Below are 17,583 nucleotides of genomic sequence, written 5' to 3' on the forward strand. Positions count from 1 at the left end.
GTTTTAAGCATCGCTCTATACAAACGGGCAAACCAAATTTTAACGGTTTTTTTTTGTTTTGCTCAATCAACGACACAGACTTGAAACAAGCAATCCTTAATCTCTGTCATGGTGCTCGGCGGTATCTGACGTAAACGAGCTCAAAGTGAAACAAAGCCTTGGTGGTTGCAACCTATGCAGTATTATTGGCCAAACCACTATTTTATAGTAACCATGACATAAAGGACAAAGGTAGCTATTCTGAACAGTCTCGACAGTAAGGTGTGACAGACACTTGCGCAGAATGATTAAAGTGCGAGGACACATGTGCAGCGGCCCCAAATGTTTTCCGATAGTGCCGTCGCAGATAATCGAAGCGCCAAACTCAGTAGCGGAAGACGCATCGGACAGGAAGCCCTCCACACAAGTAACGCCGACCAAATAGGCCGCGCTTTTTTGCGAGGACTTGTAAAATCGGTCCATGGTGCGCATGGCAGCCTGTACATTTTGCAAACACACAACCCTACATTCTAGCAAGGGAGGTCTCGCTCGCCTCGTCACTGTTGGTGGGGTGCCTGAGAACCCCAGAGACCTCCCCGACATTAGGCACCACACAGGAGAAGCCGAGTCGGCACCGTGTATGGCGTAGCGTCTCGATCTACATGCGCGTGCGAGCAACGTATCTATGAACGTTGCATCTGTTGGCTGCATGGCTGTATGCAGTCTAGCACCTATAAACATTGTGCAGGAGTGCTGTGTCTAAAGAATAATCCTTGATCCGTGGCTGCGACTTTGGTGGCCTCAAGCTCAAGCTGCACTTGCATGGGTGCAACAGCCGAATCAGGATTTCGGGCAATTTTTGGAGCCGCAATATGTTGCTTTCGGAGCACGAAAATCCAGATTTGGAGCAGGTTATGGGAAAAAGACGCTCCCGTTTTTTTAGCCCGAAATCCCCAATTTAGAGCAGCACAATAAATAAGGCGTACTTTTAGCAAAGAAAAATATATGTACAGTAAAACCTCGTTAATTCGACCCCCGTTAATTCGGAAATTCGGTTAATTCGGACGCGCCGTCTGGTCCCGTCAAACATGTACATAACCCTATGGCACAAAACTCCCGTTAATTCGGACGTATTTGGTCGCACTTCGGTTAATTCGGACAATTCGCGGAGCTCAGAGGCACGTAAGGCATATGAGATCGGGTGGCTCTAGGGGATGTTCAAATAGCACCGCAAGCGATGGCATATCCGATTAGCGTGCGCCAATCCCAAAGGCCATGCTTGCATGTGCTGGAAGTGCCGAAAGACCGGAAATACGTCAAGGCCGCCATGTTTATTCTGCGGTGCGCGTTAAAAAAAAAAGGAAAAACATGGCGGCTGTGATGCGCTTGACACTACCTCTGCATCAGGTCTATGCTAGCAACCCGTACCAAGACCTCGCCCGTACTTTTTTCTTTGTACGGATTGCCCTGTCCGCCATTTCCGACGTTGTCGTTTGCTTGTGCGCTTGTGCGGTGGGTGACTGCGGAGTTGTGTAGTTTTTTTTTTTTTCGTTGTCGTTTTTATCGTGCTTATCGCTTTACGTCAGGTGCGTGCACGAGGACGGCGGAACTTTTTTTGTGTGTGTTAGATTTTGTTCGTGGTTTTCTTTTTTTTCGTTTATACTTTGTTTTTTTCTTGACATCGTGCGTGTACCCGTCGCTTCGTTGCCGCGCCGCGGGAGCCGCGCCACCATGTGCTCTCGTGCCCCACCGAAGCGGTCGAAGTATGAGGCGAAGGATTTGACAGCGAAGGTAGAAATCTTGAAAGCCGTGAAGGCCGGGGTGCCTCGGCAGGTAATAATGAATAAATTCAACGTGAAGAGAAGCACGCTCAGCACGTACGTGAAGAATGAAGCGCAGATTCTTCAGGCGTACGACAGCGACAGGTTCGCTGACAACAGGAAGAGACTGAGAACGGCAGCGCACCCGAAACTCGAAGAAGCGTTGTTAAGATGGATTGCCGATTCGCGCGCCGCACAGCTGCCTTTGAGTGGCCCCCTTATCTGTGCGCAGGCCGAAAAGTACGCGCTGAAGCTCAGCATCGAAGACTTTAAAGCATCGGAAGGCTGGATTGACCGTTTTAAGAAAAGACACGGTCTGGTCTTCCGAAACGTGTGCGGCGAGAAAGGGGCTGTGAATGAAGGCGTTGTCGAAGATTGGAGGGCCGGATTACCCGCACGCCTAGCTGATTATGATCCCTGTGACATTTTCAACGCAGATGAGACGGCCCTCTTCTACAAAGCCCTGCCGGATAAAACCATCACGTTTAAGGGGGACCCTTGCGTTGGCGGTAAACGAAGCAAGGACAGAATAACTGTTTTGCTGGCTGCCAACATGACTGGCACGGAGCGGCTACCGCTGTTGATAATCGGCAAAGCAGAAAAGCCAAGATGCTTCAAAAGCATTAAGAAGCTTCCCGTGGACTATCGCTCCAATCGAAAGGCGTGGATGACTTCAGAGATATTCCAGGCCTGGCTGCGGGAACTGGACCGCCGCTTTTCTGCAAAATCGCGCAAAGCGCTAATGGTAATAGATAACTGCAGTGCGCACAACAATGTGTCGGGGCTGACAAACATACAGCTGCTCTTTCTACCTCCTAACGCAACGGCTTCTCTGCAGCCTCTGGATCAGGGAATTATCCAGCATGTAAAAAGCCGATACAGAAACAAGTGCTTGAGCGTATGTTGCTCTGTATGGAGGCAAAAAAAAAATACGACGTGACTCTGCTCAGTGCAGTGCACATGTTGGCGCATGTGTGGAGCAACACGCCACCCGCAGTAATTGCGAACTGCTTCCGACACAGCGGCTTTGTCCCTGACGGCGATTCTTTGGAAGCCGGGGATGCGGATGTTAACGAAAACGCCGAAGAAGATGACAGTCGCTTCGACAGACTCCTGCCTCCGGACGTCCCGTTGGACGAATACATCCAAATCGACAGTGACGTTGCCGTTGCCGGTCGCCTCAGCGACGATGAAATACTTAATGTACTCGGCGACGAAGACCCCGACTCTGATTGTGAAACTGCACCCCTCATGGATGCGTGTGAAGTGCCGCGCCGCACTGCTAAAGAAGCAGATGACGCCCTTAAAGTTTTGGAGGACATCTGTGTCGTTTCCCCCGACAGTATGCGCGGACTGCACTACCTACATGAACTCCGGAAAATTGTGCTTTCCGCGCAAATTTCTCGCGCGCAACAAACAACAATAACGAGTTATTTCACGAAGTAAAGGTATGTTGATATTTTAGGCATTTTTCGAATCATTATTGTCGAAACCTCGTTAATTCGACATTCGGTTAATTCGGACATTTTCTCCGGTCCCGTGAAATCCGAATTAACGGGGTTTTACTGTACAAACTATTTACGATCAGCTAACTCGTGCGCAGTGCAAGAGTGCACGTGAGCACTGATATTTCAATAAAAGCAGTCTGTTGAAACATCCCACGCTGCAAACAATGTCGAAGTCCACATTAGCATTTGCAGAGCCTGTCAAACCATTTGATAGACACTGCATATGCTATTCTGAATCTGCCAACCTGGCGACCTCGAAATTTGGGAGATTCCTAAAGCAGGAGCCAAAGGGAGTAGCGAAAACAGAAAACTGGCGTACATTTTTATTCATTGTTTCTGAGGGCCGCAGAAACAACATACACCGCTCGGAATGATTGCCAGTAATTTTTTAGATGTCAGCAATCATACTAGTATTCATCATTACATGCCGTGTGCATGTATGAGTAATTAAGGGACAAAATGTGCTGTGTACCGTGACAGCGAGTACTAGTAGCCTCTGATAAATCACAGTACACTTTTCCGCACAGGAAAGATGTACTGCGGCAAAAGTGGCTTAAAAAGCATTCTGCACGAGATAGAACAAGGCCAGGAAATTTTAGAACTGCTGCCTTTTTTCTTTTCTCTCGCGGTGAAGTTAGGGTACAGTGAATTAGTAGTTCGGGTTAGAATCTGCGTCTGGATTAGATTGGGTGATGATGCGCAAACTGCAGGTGATGAACGCATTCTCCATTTCTTGCTAAAGTTAGCAGTACTCGGAAAATTTTGAGGCTGGCGCAATTTCAACAAGTTTCATGGTTTTGGCTCAGCTTGGCGTAAAATTAAGGAACTGTATCAAATTGGCGCTGGTGGTGCTATTGCCGGTGATAGACACCGTCAAACTTGACACTCTGGCGCAGTTTGGCCAATTTATATCGATTTTATCAGGATGGCGCAGCAAATCTAATTTGGTGCACTCTGGTGCAATTGGCGCAGGAGTGTAATCACTGCTCGTAGTACACAATCTTCACAAGGGAGGCAAAATCAGGCAGGCAAAACAGCACTCACGAATTCAAACACAACATCAATTTTTTTAGCATAACGACTTGTATGTGCTATTGCTCAAGATAGCCACATCATGTCGCGACGAATCTGGTCTCTAAAGATAATGTTGGCTCTGGTGTATGCGTTCATGTTGAAATCACGCCGATATGACCCAAACTGAACACAGTAGAAACGAAGAAAACATGGGCGTTACTTAGCCCTAAATTGTCCTATCTTTGTCTCCAAGTACTGTACAAAAAGGCAAGTGCAAAAGCTTGCTTGCATTTCACTCCCCCATCTATAGCCATTGTGACAAGTCCCGAACCCGCAACTTGGGAGTTTGGCAGAGCAACACCACTGCTATTAAGCTATGCCGTAGGTATAGACCTTATGCAAAATTGCCGCCATCTAGCGGCCGCCGTGCGCATTTCCGCCATATTCAAGGCTAAGCGCGCTCCGCATGTGCACACACGTAGCGTGTGTATCAACGTGTGGCGGCCGATAGGAGCGGCAATGCCACCATATTTTCTTGTGCCGTGTTGCTCAGATTGAGAAAATTGCGATGCTGAAAAAATTGTTTGCAGGAAACTAACCTTCATGTTGTTAGGTTTCCTCACAGCCGACAAGAATCAGCAGATCGCTTCGTTGCTCCAGCTACTGCTTATGACTAACGCCGTGTTTACGCTCGCCATTCTTAATATATGCGGCATGTGACAGCATCGGCACTCATCAGAGAACACTCTTTCATGTCATGCCGGAACGAGACAGTTTTCGCGCCGTGTGCTTACAGGCACAGACAAACCCGCTTTGTGTACGAGCTTCAAAGCTGCATCGCGGCTACTCGCGCATGCCTGCGCTGCTGTTGATATTAGCTTGTTTATTGCATTGCGATAACAATTAAATGTTAGACAGATACGCTCGTGCGCGTCATTGATTCTCAGCGAACGGACCGATTGTGCTGCAGCATGTTGCTTGTAGTTTGTTTTCGATTGTGGAGTTTAACAAGGTAGCGTTTGGTGGGATGCATTGCGCGCGTATTGCTTCACTATGCGTATTTTTCAAGCATTTCATATGGTATCACTGCCAGATTCAGACGGATGGCCCGGATATCCTGACCGCCCCCCACCCCTTACTTTTTTTTGTTTAATTTATACCCCCAGAAGAGCACATCAGTTGCTCCCAAAAGCTGATCACGCTTCGGAAACGTCCTGTATCCACCCCTGTGTGCTAGCAAATTTTAACAGGTGTTTCAAGTGCGTGGCAATTTTCTTAAACTAAAAAAAAATGCTATTCCGGGAAATGTGCTGCATTCGACCGTGGGTGCGCTACCGCTGGTGGTTTCGCAGGCGACGCAAAACTGCCTTCCCGCTACGGGTTTGACATTGTAAGGCACCAGTAGGCCCCGAAAGCGACGATGTGCACGAGATTTTGGCGTATCGTGTTATATAGGAACACATGTCGGAAATATATTCAATAAAACACCAGCTGATCGGCATCTACAGCTTTGAGACACAGCACTTTCATGTTCACTTTTCACGTGCGTGAGATGCGCAAATATATTACATTTTAATCGTGCAGTAATTTCATACATAACACACGTCGGTGACCAAAGCTGCGAAATATTTTTTATTTAAAAAATACAAACGAGGACAATGCCTTTAATTTAAAATTAGACTCACAATACATCAGCTCGACATAGGCTGTCCATTACGAAATACGTTTTAAATTGGGTCTACAGCACTTTCTTTCTGTTATCGCTGTGTTAGCCGTGTCGCGCGTTAACGCTTCTTCCCATCCGTCCTATACTACACGCATGATATTCAGATAGCTAGGAACACTTTATTCGCTACATTGAAAACAGACAGACCAAATGTGTAACCTAGCGCAAAGTTTCATTCTTGACGACTGCAGGCCTACATGTGACACGCGGTGTCAAACTTGTATTTTCTTCTCGCTATGAGGCAGTTCTTTACACGTAATAACCGTCAACCAGGCCCGTAGCCAGCCTCCCCCCCCCTCGAAATTTTTGTGATACATGGTGTTTAACCGAAAATAAATAAGGAAAATAGGCTTTTGTCTCAAATAGTCAAGGCTTTCAGCAAGTCCCCCCCTCCCCCCCCCAAAAAAAAAAAATTCCTGGCTACGGGCCTGCCGTCAACGTAACAGTTAGGAAATGCCGGTAACGTGTACAGGCCTTTACACACTCGTCTGACGTTCTTATGCCCCGATTGCCCACTATCGAAGCAGATACAAGCAAGAAGTTATAGCAGCGACAGCAATACGATTCGGCCACAAGCCTCCAACATGGCGCCGAATGGGTAGCTTCGTCAAACCTCCGACAGATGGCAGCAATTTTGCATAAGGTCTATTCTATAGAAATATGGACCACTACTATCTATAATATATGTAAATGATATAGTTAATATACCTTTTACTGGGGAGGTAGTAATGTATGCTGACGACACAAGTGTTTTCTTTTCTGGGACTGATTTGAAGGAGCTAGAGGTGATGTGAAACAACTGGTTGAATGAACTTAATTTCTGGGTATATTCTAACTAAAAATAAATGTTAAAGAGAAAAAGTTCATGCTTTTCTATAATAATAATATATGTTGTTTAATGGCGCATGGGCCATTGATGGCCAAAGAGCGCCAAGACATGATAGGGAAAGTGAACAATGGTTATGTTAAGTGGCTGTATAGGAGCCTAAAATTCCTCGCGCTAAAGGCCGGTAAAACATCAGTAATAAAATCATGGGAGTGACGTGAAACATGTGCACAGAGAATGAACAACAAGAGGTCGTGATGATAAAATAATGAGGGTACGTTGTGAGCACAATACCTCCTCAAGGCATTTGAGACCTTGAGGAGGTATTCAAATAACTTTTCTTTGAAATAACTACAGCAGCAGCGGCCTCTGTGGAGAAGCCGTGCTGTGGTTGCCAGGGTAAATAACATTGAAACTATGTATATCTTTGAAATAACGAAAGAGCGAGTCTTGTTTAAAAATAGGTTCCCTGCCTAAGAACATTGAAGGGTGAAGTGGGAGATGTTGGCGGTATGATGGGAAATGTTTTTCTCTAAATCTTCTAGATGCGTGCATTGAAAAAGGATGTGCAGGACAGTAAGTGGCGCGCTGCATTTTTCACACATGGGTGGGTCACCACCGGACAGAAGGTGTGCGTGTGTACTGTGTGTATGTCCTATTCTAATTCTGCAAAGTGTAACTTCTATGTGACGTGACTTTGATACCGGTGACCAAATGCCAAGACGCGGCTTGATGACGTGTAGCTTATTTTGTTTGTGCCTATCCCATGTACTCTGCCAAAAGGCCCTGAGCTTTCTTTTGAGGAGGGGTTTTAGATCTAGTGCAGGGACGGCTATCGTTGTATTAGGACTGTTTTTGTGGGCGGATGCAGCTAGCTGGTCCGCCAACACGTTGCCTTGGATCTCGCGGTGCCCTGGCACCCAGCACACTACGACACGCTATTTGAGAGCGCAGACCGTGCATAGGAGTGTGTAGAGGGAGATGAGGACTGGGTTTGTGTTTTTTGAGAGTTTTGAGGGCTGTTACCACGCTTAGAGAATCTGTGTATATAACTGCCTTATGTGGTTTTAATTGTGTAATGTGTTTAACGGCCACAAGTATCGCGTAAGCTTCTGCCGTGAAAATACTTGAATCAGGGTGCAGAATACCGGAATCCGAAAAGGATGGACCAACGGCTGCATAAGACACAGAAGTATTGGACTTTGAGGCGTCTGTAAAGAATTCTGGACAAGTGTATTTGTGTTGTAGTTCGAGGAAGTATGCACGGATATGTGTAATAGGCGCGTGTTTTGTAGCTTCCACGAAAGATATATCGCAGTCAATACGCTGCCACTGCCGCGGCGGGAGTTGTGCAGCGGGAGCCTTTAGACAGTGTTCAAGAAGTGGCACACCCGCTTCCTGAGCTAGGCCCCTCACACGAAGTGAGTAGGGCTGTCTCACTGAAGGACGATTCTCAAAAAGTGCAGTGCTAGACAAATCATTGACAGTAGAGTGTGAGGGGTGTTCGTTATTTGCGTGCACGTTGAGAAAATATGTGAACGATATGTAGGATCTCTGCAGGTGGAGCGACCACTCATTGGATTCAACGTAGAGGCTCTCTACGGTGCTCGTTCGAAAAGCGCCCGTAGAGCGACTGATGCCCAAATGGTGGATAGGGTCAAGGATCTTCAGGGCGCTCTGTGTTGCAGACTGAACAACGGCCCCGTTGTCTAGGCGTGTTCTAATGAGGCTTTTATACAGGTTCGTCAGGCATTTCCTGTCACTGCCCCAGGAGGTACGTGACAGCAGTTTTAGGATATTCATAGTCTTGATGCACTTGTCTATTGTATACTTAATGTGTGATATGAAGGTGAGTTTAGAGTCCAGAATTACGCCTAGAAACTTATGCTCCACCTCTACTGGTAACTGCTGGCCATGTAGGTCAATTTCTGGATTTGGATGGACGCCTTTCTTTCTAGAGAAGAGAACACAGGTGCTCTTTTGTGGGTTTAACCGGAACCCGTTATCTGCCCATTGGGACACCTTGTTTAGTCCGAGCTGGACCTGCCGCTCACAGATTGCGAGATTGCACGATTTGAACGCTATTTGGATGTCATCAACATACGTGCAATAGAACATAGTTCGTGGGATGCAAAGATGCAACGAGTTCATTTTTATAATGAAAAGCGTACAGCTGAGCACACCACCCTGTGGAAGGCCGGTTTCCTGCACGAACGATCCTGACAAAGCATTTCCAACCCGAACACGAAATGTGCGGTTTGACAGATAACTTTCAATTATATTTAACATCTGGCCACGTATGCCTAAGTGTGAGGTCTCTGAGTATGCCGAACCGCCACGTCGTATCATAGGCCTTCTCCATATCAAGGAACACAGAGAGGAAGAATTGTCTGTGGACAAAAGCCTCGCGGATTTGTGCCTCAATACAGACGAGGTGGTCAGTGGTGGATCGACCTTCTCTGAAGCCGCACTGATATGAATCAAGCAGCTTGTTTGATTCTAGGAAATGTCTTAAGCGGCAGTTAATCATCCTCACAAATACTTTACAAAGGCAGCTTGTTAATGCTATGGCCTGTAGCTGCAAACACTAGATGGATCTTTTCCCTGTTTCAGAACAGGGATCACAATGGCCTCTTTCCAGGCAGAGGGAATCTCGCCGGAAGTCCATACAGCGTTATAGAGGCAGAGGAGAGTTTTCTGTGTTTCGTAGGGTAAGTGTTTAAGCATTTGGTATATAACACGGTCAGATCCTGGGGCAGATTCATTGCAGCAGTTAAGCGCTGCTTGCAGTTCAGCTAAGTTGAATGGTTCGTTGAAGGATTCGTTTTTTGCACAATTTCTTTCTAACTTTTGCCTTTTTATAGTTGTTTTGTGTCGTTTGAACGTGTCGGAGTAGTGCGAAGAGCTGGACACGCGTTCAAAATGTGCACCAAGAGAGTCTGCTTGGTCTTCCAGACTGTTGCCATCTGTGTTTACTAAAGGAAGTGAATGTGTTTGCCTCTTACCCTATTTACCCTGTTCCACGTCTTAGCCTCGTCTGTGTATGAGTTAATACCTGATAAATACTTCTGCCAGCTCTCTCTTCTTGCTTGTCGGCGTGTTCGCCTGCCTTGGGACTTGATCTGTTTAAAATTGATAAGATTCTCAGCAGTAGGGGAGTCGCGGAGTATCCCCCACGCTTCGTTTTGCTTTTTTCGAGCGTTCCGGCAATCGTCGTTCCACCATGGGACACGACGTTTGGAGACAGTGCCACTTGATTGGGGAATGGATTTCGAAGCGGCGTCAATAATAAAAGCGGTAAAAAACTGAACAGCAGCACCAATTTCCAAGGACGACATCTCAACCCAGGAGACACGGGTAAGAGTTCGAAATTTCTCCCAATCTGCTGCATCAGCTTTCCACTGGGGAGCCTGTGGTGGAGGTTCGTTTTCTTTTGGAGTGCTTAAGAGTATGGGAAAATGGTCGCTACCGTAGGGGTCTTTAATGACGTCCCAGTTAAAATCAAGTAAAAGGGTGGGTGAAACAATACTAAGAACGATAGATGAGTAACTCCTGTTTGCAAGGCTAAAAAATGTAGGCTCCTTCTTATTGAGCAGGCATGCACCAGCGGAGAACAGAAACTGCTCAATGAGACGGCCTCGCGCATCGCTGCGAGAGTCCCCCCACAAGCTGCTGTGTGCATTGAAATCGCCAAGGACGAGGTATGGTTCTGGCAATTCATCAATAAAGGCCTGAAATTCGTGTTTGTGTAACTGGTAGTGTGGGGGTATATAGACTGAGCAAATAGTTATGAGCTTGCTGAAAAGAACAGCGCGAACGGCCACTGCCTCCAGGGGAGTTTGCAACTGCAATACCCGACATGCTACATTTCTATCCAATATTATAGCAACGCCGCCAGAGGATGTGAGAGCATCCTGGCGATCTTTGTGGAAGATGATGTACTGTCTGAGAAAGTCAGTATGTATTGGTTTCAAGTGTGTTTCCTGTACACACAGCACTTCTGGTTTGTGTTTGTGGAGAAGTTCTTGAACATCGTCGAGGTTCCTGAGAAGGCCCCTCACGTTCCATTGGATTATTTGCATGTTCATGATAAACTAAGGTAGTGCTGTGTGTACGCAACGGGAGTTGTGGTTGTTTAGGTGGGGACTTGGAACTCAAGTAACAGGGCCGTCCTCCGGCCCCGTTATCGGTTTCTTAGTTTTCTTAGCACGCTCCAGGGAGCTGCGCCAATCTTTCGGCACCAGGGGTGCCGAAGTAGTCTCCATTGCCTCCTGGGAGGCACTGGATGCCCGCACGTGCGAGCTGGTGGTTCGAGTTTCGGGCCTCGCCTGGCGAGACGAGGCCTTGAGACCCGATGACCCTGGAGTCAACGGGCTCTCTTTGCGAGTTGGCGGAGTAGATTGAACTACTGCCGCCTTGGGGGCAGGCGCCACAGCCGACGGTTCGCTCTGCGTGGACCGAGGGAGTGGCGGAGGCCGATGCGACGTTGCCCCCCGGCGCGCCGCATCAGCGTAGGGTGTGGTGTGAAATGGCGAGCACCTTTTATGGGCTTCGCGGAAAGAAATGTTCTCCTTGTACTTTAGTGTAATGATTTCTTTTTCTTTTTGCCAGTTTGGACATGCGCGTGAGTACGCCGGATGATCGCCGTTACAGTTGACACAGTGCGGTGCGCCATTACAGTTGTCGGATATGTGGCCTTGCACACCGCATTTAGCACACATTTGATGACCACGGCAGCTCAATGATCCGTGGCCGAATCTCTGGCATTGGAAACAACATCTGGGATTAGGAATGTATGGTCTGACAGTTAATTTAATGTAACCTGTTTCGATGGTTTGAGGGAGAACACTGGATGCAAATGTAAGAATGAGATGTTTCGTGGGGATTTCCTTGCCTTCTCTCCTAATAACGATCCGTTTTACATGGGTCACGGTTTGGTTCTTCCATCTCTCTAGAAGTTCATCTTCAGACAGGTCAATGAGGTCGGTTTCCGAAACGACTCCGCGTGAGCTGTTCATGGACCTATGGGGTGACACTGAAATGGGTACGTTTCCAAGTGTTACAAGATTGCAGAGTTTCTGGTACTGTTGTTTAGCTGGGACCTCGAGAAGAAGGTCACCGCTTGCCATTTGGTTACCTTGTAGCTCGGCCCAAAGGCTTCCGTCAAGGATTTTGCAACTATGAAAGGGGAAATAGTTCTTGCTAGTTTTTCGGGGTTCTGGCTGTGGAGTACATGAAATTTAGAGAATGTTTCTGTTGGTCGGGTCAAAGAGTTGAGTATTTCGTCGGTGCGCACCCTCTTGTGAGGGTAACGATCAAGGAGGCGGGGAAATGGAACTGTTTCCATGATAAATGTGTGTTTCGGCAGCAGTGGCGGCCACCCACCATGGAGTCCAACCCACCATGGAGTCCACAGCACTTACCATGTAAGGCTGCAAACGCCAGCCGTACAATGCCGCTATAACCTAATATACTATGTCCAAGAGAGGACACATATACACGGTTAACCCGAGCCGCCTATGAAAACGGGGAAGTAACTGAAGAAAAAGGAGACAGGACAGAAAGGAAAGAAGATAGGAAAGAAAAAGATAAGAGAGGGGGATAGGAAAGGGCGACCGCCGATTTCCCCTGGGTGGGTCAGCCCAGGGGTGCCGTCTACGTGAAGCCGGGGCCAAAGGGGTGTGTTGCCTCTGCCGGGGGGCCTTAAAGGTCCAAACACCCGGCGTCGGCTCAACCCCCAGGATCCCCTTTCCCCGGACACGGCACAGCCACGCACGGCTAGGTGTGGGAGGGGTCGAAGCCCCCCGTTAGCTCGGGTCCGTGGTGTCGCTACACACCAAACGCCTGCTTACACAGACACCCCTGCAGGGTTCATGCTTTTCTATCCTAAGAATAAAGATACAGATTACAGTATGAAAATATAATATGGCAATTCGCAACTAGATCTCGTAGATAATCATTCATTTTTAAGCATTTCTTTTCAATCAAACTTAGGCTGGTCACGACACAAGAACGCAAGACTGAAGGTAGCAAAGTCTATCGGCATGTTGAACCGTTTACGCAACTTTTTACCTTTTAAAGGGAACAGTATTCTTCCATAGTTCATTCTCATTTTAGTTACTGTTTCTTAGTCTGGGGAACAGGAATTAAGACCGATAATGAAAAGCTTTCTTCATTACAGAGGAAAGCTGTTAGATTACTTTACTCGGGAGATAATGTACATACATCAGCGCTCATGTTAAAGTATAGAATTCCACATTTCTGCCTTATTTACAAAATAAAATTCTCGATGTACATATACTGCGAAGTATCGGGCAACTGGGGTTCATTTACCCATCACAACTTAAGCAGGAACATTGGTCATGACCTACGTAAAGCACAGATGTGGAAAGAACATGCCCCTACTATGGGATGCAAGCAATAGACTACCAAATTGTTAAATTATGTAATGAGCCCCCTACAATTGAACTGGCACAATTGTGTACCAATTCTTAGAAATTTCAAAATGAAAATTCGGTCCCTCCAAAATTTAGGATACATGTGCTTTTGGGCACTGTTGTTGAATGAGCTACAGTTTTCCATACAATGTGCATGTGCAGTAAAACCTCGTTAATTCAAAGTCACTGGGACTAAAGAACCTGAATCAAGCAGGTTTTCAAATTAATGAACCATACAAAAAGTGAGATGCAAGGAACTTTAAATTACTGAAAATAATCAGAGGCAGTCGTTTGCTGTGCCTGCTAGATTGCGGCTCTAAGGGTTATGTTTTCCAGCAATACCCGGTTCATAGCTGCCAAGTTTGGGGAAACTGAATCCGGGAGATCTACTCAAAGGGAGGGGGGGGGGGTACTGCGATAGCAATTATATGGACACTGTCAGCGGAATTTTGCGGTCGCCGCTGATCTGTACAGAGTCCAAACAGATAACATCACTTACGCATCGTCTGTTTCACGCGCGAGTAAAAGCACGCTAGCGACGAACGCGGTTGAAGCAGAGATGAAACGACCCGGCCGTCACCGCCGCGCGAAGGACACATGCGATAACATCACTCCGCGTGCGAGGCCTGCCGTCGCTTGCTTACCAGTTATTTCGTCGGGCAAGATTTTATGTGTACACAAACTCATCATCTACGAAATATTAATGGCTGATATAACCTATAACACATTTAGGATGTGGCCAGATGTGGCCAGACAAAACACTGGACGCGCGGGGCAAAACTGGATTTCCGGGAGGTTTTCCTATGACCCGTACAACCGGGAGAAACGTTCAAAATCCGGGAATCTCCCGGGTGATCCGGGAGACTTGGCAGGTATGCCGGTCCCAATTTTGCCGCATATCCAGGGAAATGGCAGGCCTCGATGCTGCCAGCGCAAAAAAAAAATTTCCCGTCTCGTGGTTAGCTGAAATGCGTGCCTGCGGAGAATATGTGCTTCACTGCAACACAGTGGTGACATGATGGCAGCATGTTACCCACTCCTCGCAGCGTCAGCACGTCATGATGAGACCATTCGCCCATTCTTTGTGGTAAAATAAAGAATTTAATATTGGCCAGTGTGAAAGAATTTGAGATGCGTTCTGGCTGGAACACGTGATCACTGAGGTTTTCAAAGTAGGCATTGCAGGCAAGAACTCCGCCAGCAGTGCAAGTGTGCAAAGTGCCGGAGCAACCGCCAGTCGGAGGTTCGCATATATCGTGAATTCTGTCAGACAGTCCTTTACTACTTTTTTTCATTTCCCGGAAAGAATGGGTAACTCATGACGTTGCGAGAACATGCGACATGCTGCCTGTGTGTCACCGCTGCATTGCAGTAAAGGATGTCTTTTCCGCAGGCACGAATTTCAGCTCATCACGATATCGCTTTTTTTTTGCACTGGCAGCAGCAAGGCTGGGGTGCTTATCCCTACATTGCACTGCCTTGTGATTCCTAAAGGTCGCCCCCTTTCAGCGGATTTGCGGCAAAATCGAGATTGGGAATTGGCACATGGCACCCAAAGTTTTCGAATTAACCAGGCTGGTGCTGAGCGCCGCTTCAAATTATCCACTCATATTTACATTGCAAAATACAGGACCGCAGAAATCCTTCGAATTAAGCGGGATTTCGAAATAACCGAGTTCAAGTTAATAAGACTTACTGTATATATTTGTGTATAAAAATGTAAATTTATGTATATATCTGTGCATTGTAATGATTTTTATTCTGCACTTATTCAACCTACTTGTGCCTAAATGCGGCAACTATGCTAAATTCTAGTAGGTGTTGCTGTTTGCCATGACACTATAGTGTAGAATTGTGTTGTGGTCAAGCTGACTGCCGCTTTGGCGATTCTGTATATTTCGTGCGTGTTGTATTTCGAATCTCTAAGGCTAAGCAAGCATTACTGCTGTTACACCCGGCACAAGCAGGACCACATCAGGAGGCAAACCACCTCCTGATGGGTGGGCAATGCCTTGTATTGTCCGAAAAGTGAATAAATGCTAAAAAATTAAAAGGTAACCCAACGTTAAAGAGTATCGAACGCCTTCTGAAAGCAGTCGACAATGTAAAAGAGGTCATCTACTGAAGCTGCAATAGAATCTTGAAAGACATGCATGGAGAAAGGCCCCGACAAAGACAAGTTCACCTTCTGGAAATGTTAGGTTCTCAGTCATCCCTTATACGAAGACTTCTTCCTTTTGTCTCCACCACCCCCCGTACCTGTCTCGGCTTTTCGCCTTTCTTCATCAATACCAGTACACAGCGGCTAAGCAATATACGACCCGAGGCAGCATACTAGTATTAGGAGAGTGTGAATATTGAGGCCGTATCGAGTAGTGCCAGACAAGGTTGAATACTTTTCAACAGTAGAACAGGTAGCTCTACAATTATTATAGAAAGACTGTCGCATCCCAGTATTCACAATTTTAACGGTAAAAGCAAACAAGAAGTAGAAAGAAAAAAATAAGCAGGTGCTTTGTGGGCGCATAATTGTTAAGAGAGTGAATGATTTTTGCATGTTCTTCGATGTCTGCCTTCCCAAGCAACACAGCCTGCTCTATTACACAAGCTCTCGTGTTTTATGCCTATAGGTCTAGAGAGCTAGTATGGTGGCACTGCTGCTGCCGCCCTCTGTGGGACGAGCAGAGCACTCTGAGGTTGGGAGCATACATGCGCGCCTGCATGTTGCAGTGTGGCAGTGGTGGCCACAACACTGCCCACCCCCTCACACGCTAGAGAGAAATAAAATCAGAGAATACATTTCTCTTGAAGACAAGCCACCAGAGCGAAGTTTTGCTGCAGTAAAATAATTAAAACTGCAGATTTACCCACAATGCAAGCTGATAACCAGCAAAAGCACTGAAGTGAGCACACAGCATAGGTCATTTTGGCCAGTTATATCGTGTGAACTAAGCAAATAAGGATCATAGGAGTACATATGTAGTGCTTATTGCTTGAATTATAAAATTACATAGCCAGCACTACAACCACAATTGACATTGCACTGATATTGACGTGGCACTCTAACCTTTTCTTTGGAATGGACAATGAACCTAAGGAATACTGGGCAAAATCTGAACAGAAAATAATCGACTTCTGCTCAGAGAAATTAGGCATCACTGTGACGAAACGGCAATTTGAACGTGTGCTTCGAATAGGCAAATACTATACAGAAGTCAAGCGGAGACCTTTAATAGCAAAATTAGCATTCTTTAAGGATACAGAACAAATCCCGTCGTCTGCACACAATCTAAAAGGTTCCGCATTTTCCATACGAGAAGATTTTTCACTAGAAACTCTGCTGTCCCAAACGAAGCCAATTGAATTTGCGAAAACGCTGAAAAGTGCGCATAAGCTCTTTGTGGACAAGCTACGAATCGCTTCAAAGACATACATTTATGACTCTGCGACGAACACAGTTATCGAATGTGTTAGATAGCTGCAGCGTTGCAAGCGCATGCAGAATCAACGACCAAAACATGCTAATACCTCGTTGTCACTGTCAATTGCTAACACGCGCAGTATTATGTCTAAGCAGGACTTGATCTCTGCTTTTCTGGATGACAGGAAATCTGATATCACAGTATAACCTCGTTACAACGGATCTGTCTACAACAGACATTCGGATATTGCATACCAATTTGCGGCGTTATGCCGACCTCCGTATTAGTTCCATTGATTGAGCTTCGTTTACAATGGATTCTGGTACAACGGACATTCGAATATAATTGACTAAAATTGCAGGCCAGCAAGGTGGTCAGGACTCCTTTAGAGCGGACTTTTCTACCACGGTCATTAACTTCTGACTTGAAACATCGCTTAGCATACTTTCGGGACGGGAGCAGCGCACCGCGGATATCGAAGTACTGATTTAAGAACGAAGGCCGCCGATCTCCGGTCTGTCAATGATCAGCAGCTATGCCTAGCTGTAGCGACAAAAAATCTGCGCGCAGCGTGCTTGGTGTTGCGTTTTGGGACGCTGGCACGCGAAATTGCGAGCCGCTTCCACCGCTTCTGCGCGCGGTCGCTGCGCGGCGAGCTCGGCCGGGGGGTCCGCTGCCGATGCACAAAATGCCCATCCGCGGTTCTGAGGAGCCAGCAGGCGATGCGATTCGTTGCTTGAGACGAAGGACATTACGGCTTCTTCGCTTTCGCATGTCCGCTAGCGCGATGTTCTTGCCCGCAAAGTTCAGATTTGGCTCGAACATCGGCACCGTGAACGGAGTTAGGCCTA

Source organism: Rhipicephalus sanguineus, chromosome 7 (assembly GCF_013339695.2).
Source record: "Rhipicephalus sanguineus isolate Rsan-2018 chromosome 7, BIME_Rsan_1.4, whole genome shotgun sequence".
NCBI lineage: Eukaryota > Metazoa > Arthropoda > Arachnida > Ixodida > Ixodidae > Rhipicephalus > Rhipicephalus sanguineus.